Here is a 17,446-nt window from a genome sequence, read left to right on the forward strand (position 1 = left end):
AATTAAGGGTGCTTTGGTTGGCAGGGGCCTGGAGAACTGTAATGATTGACTGGGGATGAAAGCATAGGGGTGTCTAAAACTGTTTTTGCATAGCTGAGTCAGTTCCTGGGAGGAGGTCTCAGGTGGTGTCTCCTGATCTGCCAAAGTGCTACTCTGAAAAATATCTCAAAGAGCAGTTCTTTAGGTTTGGCAATAGTGATGTTTTCTGTAGGAGTAGTTGAGGAAGTTATAAATCTTGCAATCCCTGGTTACATGACTCTGAAACAGTAAGCAATTTAGAGAAAAGCAAGCTAAGCAATGGCAGGTCATGGTCAGGTGTGCCTATTCTTTAGCAAAGATGTAGTCCCTACCATAATTCTAACCTTGTGACCTTTTGTTAGTCTTTACAAATATGGTTTCAACTTTTTTTTTTTTAAACAAAAGAATGTGATTTTATTTGTATTCAAAAAGCATTAGGCTTTAGACTTTTTTAATCAAAGAAGGTTATTACTTATAAGGGGCTAGTTTTTTGTTTAATAATAGTTAATGCAATGCTTAATGACTCCTCCCATCCCTGCAGACAACATTTTAATTATACAATGCAGAATGTTGCATAATTATTTGGAAAATCTCTAATTTTAATATTTTTTCCCAAACTCTCTGTCTCCCTTCACATGTAAATTACCCATGGCTATTATTATTTCTTTTTTTAAAATTATTATTATACTTAAAGTTCTAGGGTACATGTGCACAATATGCAGGTTTGTTACATATGTATCCATGTGCCATGTTGGTGTGCTGCACCCATTAACTCATCATTTACATTAGGTATATCTCCTAATGCTATCCTCCCCACTCTCCCAACCCCACAACAGGCCCTGGTGTGTGATGTTCCCTTTCCTGTGTCCAAATGTTCTCGTTCAATTCCTGCCTATGAGTGAGAACATGCGGTGTTTGGTTTTCTGTTCTTGCGATCGTTTGCTGAGAATGATGGTTTCCAGCTGCATCCATGTCCCTACAAAGGACATGAACTCATCTTTTTTTATGGCTGCATAGTATTCCATGGTGTATATGTGCCACATTTTCTTAATCCAGTCTGTCATTGATGGACATTTGGGTTGGTTCCAAGTCTTTGCTATTGTGAATAGTGCTGCAATAAACATACGTGTACATGTGTCTTTATAGCAGCATGATTTATAATCCTTTTGGTATATACCCAGTATTGGGATGGCTGGGTCAAATGATATTTCTGGTTCTAGATCCTTGAGGAATGGCCACACTGTTTTCCACGATGGTTGAACTAGTTTACAGTCCCACCAACAGCGTAAAAGTGTTCCTATTTCTGCACATCCTCTCCAGCACCTCTTGTTTCCTGAGTTTTTAATGATCACCATTCTAACTGGTATAAGATGGTATCTCATTGTGGTTTTGATTTGCATGTCTCTGATGGCCAGTGATGATGAGCATTTTTTCATGTGTCTGTTGGCTGCATAAATGTCTTCTTTTGAGAAGTATCTGTTCATACCCTTTGCCCACTTTCTGATGGGGTTGTTTGTTTTTTTCTTGTAAATTTGTTTGTGTTCTTTGTAGGTTCTGGATATTAACCCTTCGTCAGATGAGTAGATTGCAAAAATTTTCTCCCATTCTGTAGGTTGCCTGTTCACTCTGATGGTAGTTTCCTTTGCTGTGTGGAAGCTCTTTAGTTTAATTAGATCCCATTTGTCAGTTTTGGCTTTTGTTGCCATTGCTTTTGGTGTTTTAGACATGAAGTCCTTGCCCATGCCTATGACCTGAATGGTATTGCCTAGGTTTTCTTCTAGGGTTTTTATGGTTTTAGGTCTAACATTTAAGTCTCTAATCCATCTTGAATTAATTTTTGTATAAGGTGTAAGGAAGGGATCCAGTTTCAACTTTCCACATATGGCTAGCCAGTTTTCCCAGCACCATTTATTAAATAGGGAATCCTTTCCCCATTTCTTGTTTTTGTCAGTTTTGTCAAAGATCAGATGGCTGTAGATGTGTGGTATTATTTCTGAGGGCTCTGTTCTGTTCCATTGGTCTATATCTCTGTTTTGGTACCAATGCCATGCTGTTTTGGTTACCGTAGCCTTGTAGTATAGTTTGAAGTCAGGTAGCATGATGCCTCCAGCTTTGTTCTTTTGGCTTAGGATTGTCTTGGCAATGGGGGCTCTTTTTTGGTTCCATATGAACTCTAAAGTAGTTTTTTCCAATTCTATGAAGAAAGTCATTGGTAGCTTAATGGGGATGGCATTGAATCTGTAAATTACCTTGGGCAGTATGGCCATTTTCATGACACTGATTCTTTCTATCCATGAGCATGGAATGTTCTTCTGTTTGTTTGTGTCCTCTTTTATTTCATTGAACAGTGGTTTGTAGTTCTCCTTGAAGAGGTCCTTCACATCCCTTGTAAGTTGGATTCTTAGGTATTTTATTCTCTTTGAAGCAATTGTGAATGGGAGTTCACTCATGATTTGGCTCTCTGTTTGTCTGTTATTGGTGTGTAAGAATGCTTGTGATTTTTGCACATTGATTTTGTATCCTGAGACTTTGCTGAAGTTTCTTATCAGCTTAAGGAGATTTTGGGCTGAGATGATGGGGTTTTCTAAATATACAATCATGTCATCTGCAAACAGGGACAATTTGACTTCCTCTTTTCCTAATTGAATACCCTTTATTTCTTTCTCCTGCCTGATTGCCCTGGCCAGAACTTCCAACACTATGTTAAATAGGAGTGGTGGGAGAGGGCATCCCTGTCTTGTGCCAGTATCAAAGGGAATGCTTCCAGTTTTTGCCCATTCAGTATGATATTGACTGTGGGTTTGTCATAAATAGCTCTTATTATTTTGAGATACGTTCCATCAATACCGAATTTATTGAGAGTTTTTAGCATGAAGGGCTGTTGAATTTTGTCAAAGGCCTTTTCTGCATCTATTGAGATAATCATGTGGTTTTTGTCTTTGGTTCTGTTTATATGCTGGATTATGTTTATTGATTTGCGTATGTTGAGCCAGACTTGCATCCCAGGGATGAAGCCCACTTGATCATGGTGGATAAGCTTTTTGATGTACTACTGGATTCGGTTTGCCAGTATTTTATTGAGGATTTTTACATCAATGTTCATCAGTGATATTGGTCTAAAATTCTCTTTTTTGTTGTTGTGTCTCTGCCAGGCTTTGGTATCAGGATGATGTTGGCCTCATAAAATGAGTTAGGGAGGATTCCCTCTTTTTCTATTGATTGGAATAGTTTCAGAAGGAAACTCCTCCTTGTACGTCTGGTAGAATTCGGCTGTGAATTCATCTGGTCCTGGACTTTTTTTGGTTGGTAGGCTATTAATTATTGCCTCAATTTCAGAGCCTGTTATTGGTCTATTCAGGGATTCAACTTCTTCCTAGTTTAGTCTTGGGAGAGTGTATGTGTCCAGGAATTTATCCATTTCTTCTAGGTTTTCTAGTTTATTTGCGTGGAGGTGTTCATAGTATTCTCTGATGGTAGTTTGTATTTCTGTGGGTTGGTGGTGATATCCCCTTTATCATTTTTTTATTTGATTCATCTCTCTTTTCTTCTTTATTAGTCTTGCTAGCGGTCTATCAATTTTGTTGATCTTTTCAAAAACCCAGCTCCTGGATTCATTGATTTTTTTGAAGGATTTTTTGTGTCTCTGTCTCCTTCAGTTCTGCTCTGATCTTAGTTATTTCTTGCCTTCTGCTAGCGTTTGAATGTGTTTGCTCTTGCTTCTCTAGTTCTTTTAATTGTGATGTTAGGGTGTCAATTTTAGATCTTTCCTGCTTTCTCTTGTGGGCATTTAGTGCTATAAATTTCCCTCTATACAGTGCTTTAAATGTGTCCCAGAGATTCTGGTATGTTGTATCTTTGTTCTCATTGGTTTCAAAGAACATTTTCATTTCTGCCTTCCTTTCATTATGTACCCAGTAGTCATTCAGGAGCAGGTTGTTCAGTTTCCATGTTGTTGAGCAGTTTTGAGTGAGTTTCTTAATCCCGAGTTCTAGTTTGATTGCACTGTGGTCTGAGAAACAGTTTGTTATAATTTCTGTACTTTTACATTTGCTGAGGAGTGCTTTACTTCCAACTATATGGTCAGTTTTGGAATAAGTGTGATGTGGTGCTGAGAAGAATGTATATTCTGTTGCTTTGGGGTGGAGTGTTCTGTAGATGTCTATTAGGTCTGCTTGGTGCAGAGCTGAGTTCAATTCCTGGATATCCTTGTTAACTTTCTGTCTCGTTGATCTGTCTAATGTTGACAGTGGGGTGTTAATGTCTCCCATTATTATTGTGTGGCAGTCTAAGAAGTCTCTTTGTAAATCTCTAAGGACTTGCTTTATGAGTCTGGGTGCTCCTGTATTAGGTGCATATATATTTAGGATAATTAGCTCTTCTTGTTGAATTGATCCCTTTACCATTATGTAATGGCCTTCTTTGCCTCTTTTAATCTTTGTTGGTTTAAAGTTTGTTTTATCAGTCAGGCACAGTGGCTCATGCCTGTAATCCCAGCACTTTGGGAGGCTGAGGCAGGAGGATCACAAGGTTAGGAGATTGAGACCATCCTGACTAACATGGTGAAACCCCGTCTCTACTAAAAATACAAAAAATTAGCTGGGCGTGGTGGCAGGCTCCTGTAGTTCCAGCTATTGGGGAGACTGAGGCAGGAGAATGTCATGAACCCAGGAGGCAGAGTTTGCAGTGAGCTGAGATCATACCACTGCACTCCAGCCTGAGCAACAGAGTGAGACTCCATCTCAAAATAAATAAATAAATAAATAAAGTCTGTTTTATCAGAGACTAGGATTGCAACCCCTGCCTTTTTTTGTTTTCTATTTGCTTGGTATATCTTCCTCCATCTCTTTATTTTGAGCCTATGTGTGTGTCTCGGCACATGAGATGGGTCTCCTGAATACAGCACACTGATGGGTCTTGACTCTTTATCCAATTTGCCAGTCTGTGTCTTTTAATTGGAGCATTTAGCCCATTTACATTTAAGGTTAATATTGTTATGTGTGCATTTGATCCTGTCATTATGATGTTAGCTGGTTGCTCATTAGTTGATGCAGTTTCTTCCTAGCATCGATGGTCTTTACATTTTGGTATGTTTTTGCAGTGGCTGGTACCAGTTGTTCCTTTCCATGTTTGTGCTTCCTTTAGGAGCTCTTGTGGGGCAGGCCTGGTGGTGACAAAATCTCTCAGCATTTGGTTGTCTGTAAAGGATTTTATTTCTCCTTCACTTGTGAAACTTAGTTTGGCTGGATATGATATTCTGGGTTGAAAATTCCTTTCTTTAAGAATGTTGAATATTGGCCCCCACACTCTTCTGGCTTGTAGAGTTTCTGCTGAGAGATCCGCTGTTAGTCTGATGGGCTTCCCTTTGTGGGTAACCCAACCTTTCTCTCTGGCTGTCCTTAACATTTTTTCCTTCATTTCAACTTTGGTGAATCTGACAATTATGTGTCTTGGGGTTGCTCTTCTTGAGGAGTATCTTTGTGGCATTCTCTGTATTTCCAGAATTTGAATGTTGGCCTGCCTTGCTAGGTTGGGGAAGTTCTCCTGGATAATATCCTGCAGAGTGTTTTCCAGCTTGGTTCCATTCTCCCTATCACTTTCAGGTATACCAATCAGATGTAGATTTGGTCTTTTCCCATAGTCCCATATTTCTCGGGAGCTTTGTTTGTTTCTTTTTACTCTTTTTTTCTCCAAACTTCTCTTCTAGTTTCATTTCATCAGTTTGATCTTCAGTCACTGATACCCTTTCTTCAGTTGATCGAATCGCTTATTGAAGCTTGTGCATTTGTCATGTAGTTCTCGTGCCATGGTTTTCAGCTCTATCAGGTCATTTAAGGACTTCTCTACATTGGTTGTTCTAGTTAGCCATTCATCTAATCTTTGTTCAAGGTTTTTAGCTTGTTTGTGATGTGTTCAAACTTCCTCCTTTAGCTTGGAGAATTTTGATCGTCTGAAGCCTTCTCTCAACTCGTCAAAGTCGTTCTCCGTCCAGCTTTGTTCTGCTGCTGGTGAGGAGCTGCATTCCTTTGAAGGGGGAGAGGTGCTCTGATTTTTAGAATTTTCAGCTTTTCTGCTCTGTTTTTTCCCCTCTTTGTGGTTTTATCTACCTTTGGTCTTTGATGATGGTGACGTACAGATGGGGTTTTGGGGTGGATGTCCTTTCTGTTTGTTAGTTTTCCTTCTAACAGTCAGGACCCTCAGCTGAAGGTCTGTTGGAGTTTTTGCTAGAGGTCCACTCCACACCCTGTTTGCCTGGGTGTTAGCAGCAGAGGCTGCATTAGAGTGAATATTGCTGAACAGCAAATGTTGCTGCCTAATCGTTCCTCTGGAAGCTTTATCTCAGAGGGGTACTTGGCCATGTGAGGTGTCAGTCTGCCCTTACTGGGGGGTGCCTCCCAGTTAGGCTACTTGGGGGTCAGGGACCCACTTGAGGAGGCAGTCTGTCCGTTCTCAGATCTCAAACTCCATGCTGGGAGAACCACTACTCTCTTCAAAGCTATCAGACAGGGACATTTAAATCTGCAGAGGTTTCTGCTGCCTTTTGTTTGGCTTTGCCCTGTCCCCAGAGATGGAGTCTACAGAGGCAGGCAGGCCTTCTTGAGCTGCGTTGGGCTCCACCCGGTTCCAGCTTCCAGGCTACTTTGTTTACCTACTCAAGCCTCAGCAATGGCGGATGCCCCTCCCCCAGCCTCGCTGCCATCTTGCAGTTAGACCTCAGATTGCTGTGCTAGCAATGAGGGAGGCCCCGTGGGCATGGGATCCTCCAAGCCTGGCGCGGGATATAATATCCTGGTGTACCGTTTGCTAAGACCCTTGGAAAAGCACAGTATTAGGGTGGGAGTGACTCGATTTTCCAGGTACTGTGTGTCACAGTTTCCCTTGGCTAGGAAAGGGAATTCCCTTACTCCTTGTGCTTCCCGGGTGAGGCGATGCCTTGCCCTGCTTTGGTTCTCTCTTGGTGGGCTGCACCCACTGTCCCGCACCCACTGTCCAACATGCCCCAGTGAGATGAACCCGGTACCTCAGTTGGAAATGCAGAAATCACCCGTCTTCTGTGTCGCGCACGCTGGGAGATGTAGCCTGGAGCTGTTCCTGTTCGGCCATCTCGGAATCTCAGTCCCCTTTCAACTTTTGAACAAGGGCAGGATCAGTTCAAGAAAGGTTTATTATAACCCCTCCAAAAGCAGTTTAGCCTGATAGAAGCCAGCTTGAGTCAGTTATGTCAGACCTCCCTTACCACTGTAATGTTTGCAAACGTGGTTTCAAGGGCAAGGCTGGCCGTGAAAACCAGCTGACTTGATTTGGAGTGAAAGGCAGAGAACCCCATGCAGTAGCTAACAGAACGCCTCCAGCTTTCCTAGCCTAAGGGTGGTCCATCATTTAACAGGGAGATCTTGGAAGTGAGAGAGCCATCGAGGGACTTGATGAGATCTCCATACACCCCTGGCTGATGATGGCTGCATCTCAGCACAGATGAGGCCTGAGAGGACCTGGGGGAAAGTAAAAGCTGGGGCTGACTGGAAAAAGATGGAACTTTGAACAACTCTCTTACTTGCTTCGGGTGTTTGAGCATAAGCTCCGACTAATCATTGACTGACCACTCAGATATGCAGACATGGGGGAAACCTCTAGAGTGAGGCTAAAAGATAACACTGAGGCTTTAAAAAACTGAGTAGAGACATCAGCTGCTGCATCAGTTCTCACTGTGAGTGAGAAAGATTCAGTGGATTAACTTCAGGCTAAGAAACAAAAACAGCCCAGCAGTGCTCAAGAAAAAGTTGATTAAAATCCAGAGTTACTGTCATGTATTATCTAACATGTCCAGTTTAAAAAATTATAAGAAATGAGGAAAAAAGCAGTCAATTGAAACCGCCTCTAAATGGACCCAGATGTTGGGTTTACCAGACAAAACAACTGTTATAAATACATTTAAAGAACTAAGATAAGGAGGATCATGATTTAACAAATAGGGAATATAGATAAAGAAATGGAAACTTTGAAAAGGAAACAAATGAAAGTCCTAGAGCTGAAAAGTAATGAACCGAAATGAAAAGTTCACGATAAGTGCTACAAAGTGATTTGCAATGGCCAAAGAATCAGTGAACTTAAGGGTATGTCAAAGGTATTAGCCAATCTGAAGAAAAAAGGTATAAAAAATATTGAAGAAAAATAAACAGAGCTTCAGAGACCTGTGGAATAATATCCCATGCACCAACAGTGTTTAATGTGAGTTACAAAAGAGAGGGGAGAGAGAAAGGGACAGAAAAAGCATTTGAGGAAATGATGGCCATTGATATCCCAAATTTGATGTAAAACATTAATCTGTGGATCCAAGAAGCTCAACAGACCTCAAGTAGGATAAACACAAACAGATCTTCACTAAGTCATACTGCTGAAAGACAAAGATGAGGAGAATATCTTGAGAGCAGTGAGGGAAAAACAACTCATTTTAGAGACAGCAATGATAAAATTCTTATCAGAACAGTGGAGGCCAGAAGGAAATAGAATGACATATTCAAAATGCTGAAGGAAAATTTTTCAATTACAAGTTCTATATCCAGCAAAATTATCCTTCAGAAATGAAGGTTTAGTAAAGACATTCCAAGATAAACAAAGACCTGCTTTATAAGAAATTCCAAAGGAAGTCCTTAAGGTTGAAAGGAAGTCCATAGGAAGGAATGAGAAGCTCCAGAAATGGTAAACAGGTGGGTAAATGTGGAAGTCTGTATGCATCTCTCTTTTCTTGAGTTTTTAAAGGACAAAACAGTGTTTAAAGCAATAACTATAATGCTGTATTATTGGTATTGTAAAATTAGTAGATGCCGTATATATGACAGTAATAGCTCAAAGGATGACAGAAAATGAAGCTGTATTGGAGCAAGCTGGCCATATTTTATCAGAATTAAGTCAGTATTAATCTGAAATAGATTGTGATGAAATGAGACACATGGTAATTCCTAGAGCAATTGCTAAATAACTAAAAAGTATACATTGAAAGAATCAACAGAGGAATTAAAATAGTTCACTGCCAAATATTTGTTTAATACAAAAGAAGGCACTAAAGGAGGAACAAAAAAGGCCTGAGACATAGCTAAAACAAATAGCAGTTAAATCTAACCATATAAATACTTACAGTAAATATCAATCAGAAGTCAGAAGTTGTCAGACTGGATGAAAAAAAAAATCTAACCATATGTTTGTTGTCTACAAGAAAAACACTTTAAAGACATGAATAGGTTAAAGGTAAAAGAGTAGAAAAGATGTAAGCCATGCAAACAGAAACCAGATGAGTGTTAGAATAGCCAGAGAAAAATACTCTTGGGACTAATAAATGAGGCTGGCAAGGTTGCAGTTTATAAGACCAGTGTGCAAAATCAGTTATATTTCTATATATTACAAATTGAGAGTCCAGAAATGCAGGTATAAAAACAATTCCATTCACAGCAACATCACAAAGAATAAAATACTTAGGAATAAATTTAATAAAATAATTGCAATTGCACTTGAAAACTATAAAACATGCCTGAGAGAAGGAAGATTAAATGGAGAAGTATTTTATACTTATGAGTTGGAAGACTTTACATTGTTAAGATGGAATTTCTTCACAAATTCATCTGTAGATTTAATGCAATTCCTAACAGAAACACTGGCAGGTTTTAAGCTTTTCCTAAAATTTATATGGAAATACTAAGGACCTTAAATAACCGAGATAATTTTGAAAAAGAACAACAGAGTTTGAGGATTTATACTCCTGAGTTTCAAAACTAATACTACTGTGATCAAGACATTGTGCTATTGGCATAAGGATAGACATATAAATCTTTGCAACAAAATTGAGAGTTCCAAAATAAACCTTTATGGTCAGTTGAGTTTTGACAAAAGTGCCAAGGCAGTTGGAAAAGGATAGTTTTTTCAATACACAGTGCTGGGACAATCAGGTTTCTATATGCACAGAAATGAACCTGATCCTTACCTCACATCGTACATAAAAATCAACTTAAAATGCATCGTAGTCCTAAATGTAGCAGCTAAACCTTTAAAACTTCAGAAGACAATATGGGAGAAACTCTCTGTGACTTTTTGGTTGGGCAAAGACTTCTTAGGTATGACAACCAAGGAATTGTCCATAAAGAATAAAATTGGCTGGGTGTGGTAGCACATGCCTATGATCCCAGCACTTTGGGAAGCTGAGGGAAGAGGATTACTTGAGGCCAGGAGTTTGAGACCAGCCTGGGCAACATAGTGAGACCCAATTGTTTTTAAGTAGAAAAGTACCCCAATGTGGTGGTGCACACCTGTAGTCCTAGCTGCTTGGAAGGCTAAGGCAGGAAGATCACTTGAACCCAGGAGTCCAAGGTACATTGAGCTATGATTGTACCACTGTGCTCCAGCCTGAGAAACAGTGAGAACCTGTCTCAAAAAAAAATTAAAAATAAATCATAATAAAATAAAAAAATTGAATACTCGTTTTTCAGAATTTAAAACTTTTACTATTCAAAAGACACCTTTAAGAAAATGAAGAGATAAGCCACAGGAGAAAAATACTTGCAAAACATGTGTCTGATATAGGACTTGGATCCAGAAGATGTACAGAACTCGTACAATCAATACCAAGAAGACCACCCAATTTAAAGATGGACAAAACTGCTGGTTAGACATTTCATGGCTAATATGCAAATTAAAAGATGCTCAAGATCACTAGTCATTAGTGAATTGCAAATTAAAACTATAATGAAATTAAAACTATGATATATAATAACCACTATATATCCATTAGAATGGATGTAGTTTAAAAGACTGACAATACCCAGCATTAGTGAGGATATGAAGAAACTGGAATCTTCATATGTTGCTTACAGGAGCATAAAAATTATAGTCACTTTGGAAAACATTTTGGTTGAAAGTTAAACATTAACTTACCATATGCCCTGAAAAGTCTGTTGTTAGGTTTCTACCCAAGGTAAAAACATATGTCCACATCAAGTAGCATTATTCATTAATAGCCAAAAGCTTCAAACAGCACAGATATTCACTGGCTGGTGAAAGGATAAACGAAATGTGGCATGTTCATGCAATGGAATACTATTCAGCAGTTTACAAAGAACAAACTGCTGAGGTATGCCGCAACATGGATGAACCTCAAGAGCATGCTAAGTGGAAGAAGCCAGATACAAAAGACTACATATTGTATTATTTTATTTATATGAGATTCCCAGAAAAGACAGATCTAGAGACAGAAAATGATTGGTGGTTGCCTAGGGTTGAGGGTACAATTAGGGATTACTGCAAGTAACCACAAGGGAACTCTTGGGGCAGTGGTCTTGCAGTATGGTCACACAACTCTACACATTTACTAAAAATTGTTGAATTGTACACATACAATAAGTAAATTTCATAGTGTGTAAATTATACATCAATAAAGCTGTTTAATAAAAAGCCTATTTCAGTGAGGCTTGCAAGCCTTTTAGGCCTGGAGCAGTAACAGCTCCTTAATTCAGTATTCCTTCTGCCTTTCCGGTAGGAACTATAATTCAGGTTAAACAAATATGGGCACACCTGTTTTATTGCATTCCATTTTATTGTGCACCATAGATACTGCCTTTTTTCTTTTTGTTAAACAAACAGAAAGTTTATGACATCCCTGCACCCAGCAAATCCATCAATGCTGGTTTCCAGCAACATGTGTTCACTTAGCGACTCTGTGTTACATTTGATAGTTCTGACAACACGTCAAACATTATTGTCTCTGTTATGGTGATCTGAGATCAGTGATCTTTGATGTTACTATTGTAATTGTTTAGGGGCACTGCACACTGTGTCCATTTCCTCTTGAAAATGAATGTAAATGGAGCAAAGATGCAAACTGAACCCTGGGACCCCAGGATAAGAAGGAATCTGCAAAGGGCTTGTGCAAAAATTGTTTGTTTCCAAATAATTTCTTAATCAGTTTTATTTAAGTACAACTTATCCAAAATAAAATAAAGCTGCCTGTTCCATGGGCTTGGACAAATGTATAGACCAGTGTGACTACCACTCTAAATCTAGAGATAGCACATTTCACTTGTCCCAGAAAGTTCCTTCGTGATCTTTTGCAGTCAGTCCATCTTGTCTTCTGCAACCGATGATCTGCTTTCTGTCACCATAGATCAATTTAGCTCGCTCTAGAATATCATAGCAACGGAATCATACATTCTGTAATCTTTTGTGTCTGGCATTTTTTACTCAGCTTAATGTTTAAAAAACTCAGCCCTGTTGTTGTGTTTCACAGTTTGTTCCTTTTTCTTCCAAAGTATGAATATATCTCAATTTATGTATCCTTTCACCTATTAGTGGACATTGAGTCGTTTAAAAATTCAAGAATGGGCTATTAGGAGTAAAACTTCGGAAACATTCTTCAAGTCTTTTTGTTGATACATATTTTCTTTTCTCTTGTGTAAACACCTAGGAGAGGAATTGCTGGGGAATCAGATAAAAATGTTTTAATCCAGTAAGAAATTGCCAGACTTCCCAAAGTGATTGTACCATTCTACACTCCCACTGGCAATGTATACGAGTGCCAGTTCCTTTCCGTTCCCGCCAGCAGTCGGTGTTCTCAGCCTTTTCCATGGTGCTCAGTCTGACGGATATAGTGATATTTCACTGTGATTTTAATTTAGATTTCTCTGATGATTAATGATGTCAAACATTTTTTCCTGTGCTGTTTGACGAATTGTATATCTTCTTTTGGGACATTTTGTTCATATCTGTTGACTGTTGGGTTTAATTTTTGTTATAATTCATTATTTCTGTTTTGGATGTAAGTCCTTTGTCAGATAGATAAATTATGAAAAAATGTTTTCAACCTATGTTTGCCTTTTCATTTCCTTAGTGGTGAGTTTTGAAGAGCAGAACTTTTAAATTTTGATGAAGTGAATTTCATTTTTTAGTTAGGAGCTTTTTATCTTTTACTGAGAAATCTGTGTCTGCCCTTGGTTTATGAATAGTTTCTCCTAGAAGTTTTACAGTTCTTGTTTTTGTGCCTAGATCAGTGATCCATATTGAGTTAATTTTTGTGTATGTTAAGAGACAAGGGTTGAAATTTATTTTTTCTATATGTATGTTCATTTGTCCCAGCACTGTTTGTTGCAAATACTTCTTTCTTTTGAATTGCAGTTTACCATCTACGTATGGCTTTATTTCTGTACTCTTTATTCTGTTCATTGATCTATGTGTCTAACTTTAGGCCAATGTCATACTGTCTTGGTTACTGAAGCTTCATACTTAGTCTTTAAATCAGGTAATGTAATTCCTCTAACTTTTCAAAAAAATGCATAAAACACTATAAAACAAAAAGTACATAGTAAACAGTCTTGGAAAATATAAACAGAGGGGAAGGCAGAATAGAGAGAAAAAAGTTAGTATTCAAATGTGCAAGCCTTCTGTGCAGTTGGGCTACAACCAAAGCCGTCTAAGCCTGAGAACCTTGGAGAGTAAACAGTTTAATTTGATTTCATCGTGTTAAAACAAACACTCATTTGTTAGTTTTTGTTTTCATTCCCATCAGGATTTTGAACCTTTTGGTGACATCACCTGTTTTCCTTTTTTGAAAACAATTCGTTTTTAGTTCTCTTCAGCCTTTCTAGTTCATTAATTCCCATAGTTGCTGCTACATGGGAATTAGCAATTTCCCTGAGCAATTTCCACTCTGTATCTAACACCTAAGTGAACAGATATTTTAGATGTGGTTTCACCTTTTGAAATAAGGCAGCAATTCAACAGTTCTTATTCAATTAATAAGAAAATGTTCTGTTCTGGAACTCTTCAGAAGCTGTTGATTTTATTTTGATATTAGTAATAATCATATCTGAATTCTTTTGGCTGTGAAGAGCAGAAATCCCAACTTATAGTAGTATCTGAATGGCGTAAACAGCAGAGAAAGGTTACCTCTCGAAGCTAGAAGTCATGAGACAAGGCACCTCGTTTTCATTAGTTCAGCAGCTCAGTGTTGATGAGGACATCAAAACACTTATTTTGCCATCTCAGCATATTGACTTTGTCCTCAGGCTAGCTCCTTGTAAGCTAAAGATGGACACTGCACATACAGACGTGCCAACAGCAAGTGTCACACTAAGAGTAAGAAAGGCCTTTCCAAAAGCTCTGTGTCAGGCTTCATCAACCAGACCTAAGTTTTCTGCCTCCCATAAACCAGTCAATTGCAAGGAGGGTGAGATGACAGTGATGGGGTTACCCGTAGCCAGGATCCCTGGAATAGTGCGTCCACCTTTTAGAAGTGAGAGAACCAGAATGCAGAAGGATAGTCACTTTCTAAGGTCACACAGGTAGGAATAATAAAAAGTGATTGGGACTGTTATTTAAATCCAGCCCAGGTCGGTCTGGATTTTATTTGCATGTATATTCTTCTATTTGAAGACATTCAGTGAAATTCATAAATGGACTGTTGCACTTAAAATAATTTGTGCACATAGTGGCTTATATGTCTGCTTTCTCTGCTGATGTGTGAACTTGAAAAATCAAAGGCTTTTCCCAACACCCTTCCCTGCAGTCTAATTCGAAAGACAAGATAGGAACAAAAGTTTGATGTGCTTTTGGAGGAGTACAGACAGTAAACAAAACAAAACAGAAAAACCCCCACCACCTAGAATTCTTTCTCAAGTTAGATTGTCCAGAGCTGGTATAGCAGCTCAACAGTGTCATTAAAGAACCAGGTTTCCCGCCTTGTTCTGCCTGTTAGCTTATTACCTCATGGGTGCAAGATGGCTGCTACAGCAGCCGTCAGATCCATATTCTAGGTAGAGAGAGTGGCAAAAATGTGAAAAGCCCCACCCGCTGTGTCTGTTTTCCTTTTTTCAGGAAAACCGTCTAGCACTGTGTGATAGAAATACAATGCAAGCCACAGATATAATTTAAAGGTTTCTGGCTGGGCATGGTGGCTCATGCTTGTAATTCCAGCACTTTGGGAGGCTGAGGCAGGTGGATCACTTGAGGTCAGGAGTTCAAGACCAGCCTGGCCAATGTGGTGAAACCTTATCTCTACTAAAATTACAAAAATTAGCTGGGTGTGATGGCGGGTACCTATAGTCCCAGCTACTCAAGAGGCCGAGGCAGGAGAATCGCTTGAACATGGGAGGTAGAGGTTGCAGTGAGCTGAGATTGTGCCACTGCACTCCAGCCTGGGCGACAGAGCTAGACTCAGTCTCAGAAAAAAAAAAATTCCAGTAGTCACAGTTTAAAAACTGAAAAAAAAAAGCACATTAATATATTTTAGTAATAACATTCCGTTTTACCCAATATAGCCAAAATAATGTTTCAAAGTATAATCAATGAAAACAATTTTTGTTTTTATACTTAGTCTTCAAAATCTGGGGTGTATTTTACAATTGCAGCTTATCTTAGTTTATACTAGCCACATTTCAAGAGCTCAGTAACTACATGTGGCTAGTAGGGGTATATTGGTGAGTACCAACTAACTGGCTTTCTAGAAAAAAATGCATAAATATGCATACGTGAGTTTATTGTAAATTTTACAAATTTAACAGACTTAGTGCACAATTTACAAATAATAATGAGAATAGAATATCCTTTATTTTCAATTCTGTGTAGCTCGTTGATTCTCACAAAACACTTTCATTGATTTTTTTTTGCTTGTTTGTTTCTGAACTCTCATAGCTAACTTATGGCTGCAATTCAACTGTAATCTGACCAAAATGACTATGAATAAATGCTTGGTTACTATCCTGTTTAGTAAAGTAGTTGCTCACATTATTGGCAAATGAATGTAGTTCCAATATGAACGTTGGTTAATATTTTTGCTTATGTTAATGAGATTTTTGGTTTTTTGTTTGTTTTCTGTTTAAGCTGTACTGGCTACAGTCATGATACGCTGTATCGAGGTGCACCCATCACCCAAGCAGTATACACTGTACCATATTTGTAATCTTTTATCCCTTGCCCCCCTCCCACTCTTCCTCCCAAGTCCCCAAAGTCCATTGTATCATTCTTATGCCTTTGCATCCTCATAGCTTAGTTCCCACATATCACAACATACGATGTTTGGTTTTCCATTCATGAGTTACTTCACTTACAGTAATAGTCTCCAGTCTCATCCAGGTCACTGCAAATGCTGTTCCTTTTTATGGCTGAGTAGTATTCCATCATATATATATACACCACAGTTTCTTTATTCACTTGTTGATTGATGGGCATTTGGGTTGGTTCCACGGTTTTGCAGTCGTGAATTGTGCGCTATAAACATGCATGCGCAAGTATCTTTTTCAAATAATGACTTTTTTTTTCCTCTGGGTAGATACCCAGTAGTGGGATTGCTGGATCAAATGATAGTTCTACTTTTAATTCTTAAAGGAATCTCCACACTGCTTTCCATAGTGACTGTACTAGTTTACATTCCCACCAGCAGTGTAGAAGTGTTCCCTGATGACTGCATCCACACTATTATCTACAGTTTTTTTATTATGACCATTCTTGCAGGAGTGAGGTGGTATCGCATTGTGGTTTTGATTTGCATTTCCCTGATCATTAGTGATGTGAGCATTTTTTCATATGTTTGTTGGCCATTTGTATATCTTCTTTTGAGAACTGTCTATTCATGTCCTTAGCCCACTTTTTGATGGGATTGTTTGTTTTTTTTCTTACTGATTGAGTTTGTTGTAGATTCTGGATATTAGTCCTTTGTTAGATGTACAGGTTGTAAAGATTTTCTCCCACTCTGTGGATTGTCTGTTTACTCTGCTGACTGTTCCTTTTGCTATGCAAAAGTTCTCCAGTTTAATTAGGTCCCAACTATTTATCTTCGTTTTTATTGCATTTGCTTTTGGGTTCTTGGTCATGAAATCCTTGCCTAAGCCAAAGTCTAGAAGGGTTTTTCCAATGTTATCTTCTAGGATTTTTATGGTTTCAGGTCTTAGGTTTAAGTCTTTAACCCATCTTGAGTTGATTTTTGTATAAGGTGAGAGATGAGGATCCAATTTCATTCTCCTACATGTGGCTAGCCAATTATCCATTTGTTGAAAAGGGTGTCCTTTCCCCATTTTACTTTTTTGTTTGCTTTGTTGAAGATCAGTTGGCTCTAAGTATTTGGGTTTATTTATGTGTTCTGTATTCTGTTCCACTGGTCTGTGTGCCTATTTTTTATACCAGTACCATGCTGTTTTTGTGACTATGGCCTTATAGTATAGTTTGAAATCAGGTAGTGTGATGCTTCCAGATTTGTCCTTTTTGCTTAGTCTTACTTTGGCTATGCGGGCTCTTTTTTGGTTCCATATGAATTTTAGAACTGCTTTTTCTAACTCTGTGAAGAATGATGGTGGTATTTTGATGGGGATTGCATTGAATTTGTAAATTGCTTTTGGCTGTATGGTCATTTCCATAATACTGATTCTACCCATCCTTGAGCATAGGATGTGTTTTCCATTTG

At 38.6% G+C, this 17,446-nt stretch overlaps 1 protein-coding gene across 7 annotated transcripts in view; it reads left to right on the forward strand.

Moving 5' to 3' along the window:
• MBOAT2 (membrane bound O-acyltransferase domain containing 2) overlaps window positions 1-17,446 on the forward strand; it is a 143,223-nt gene that overhangs the window by 77,483 nt on the left and 48,294 nt on the right. The gene's annotated exons all lie outside the window — the stretch shown is intronic.

This window comes from Macaca thibetana, chromosome 13 (assembly GCF_024542745.1).
Source record: "Macaca thibetana thibetana isolate TM-01 chromosome 13, ASM2454274v1, whole genome shotgun sequence".
Lineage (NCBI taxonomy): Eukaryota > Metazoa > Chordata > Mammalia > Primates > Cercopithecidae > Macaca > Macaca thibetana.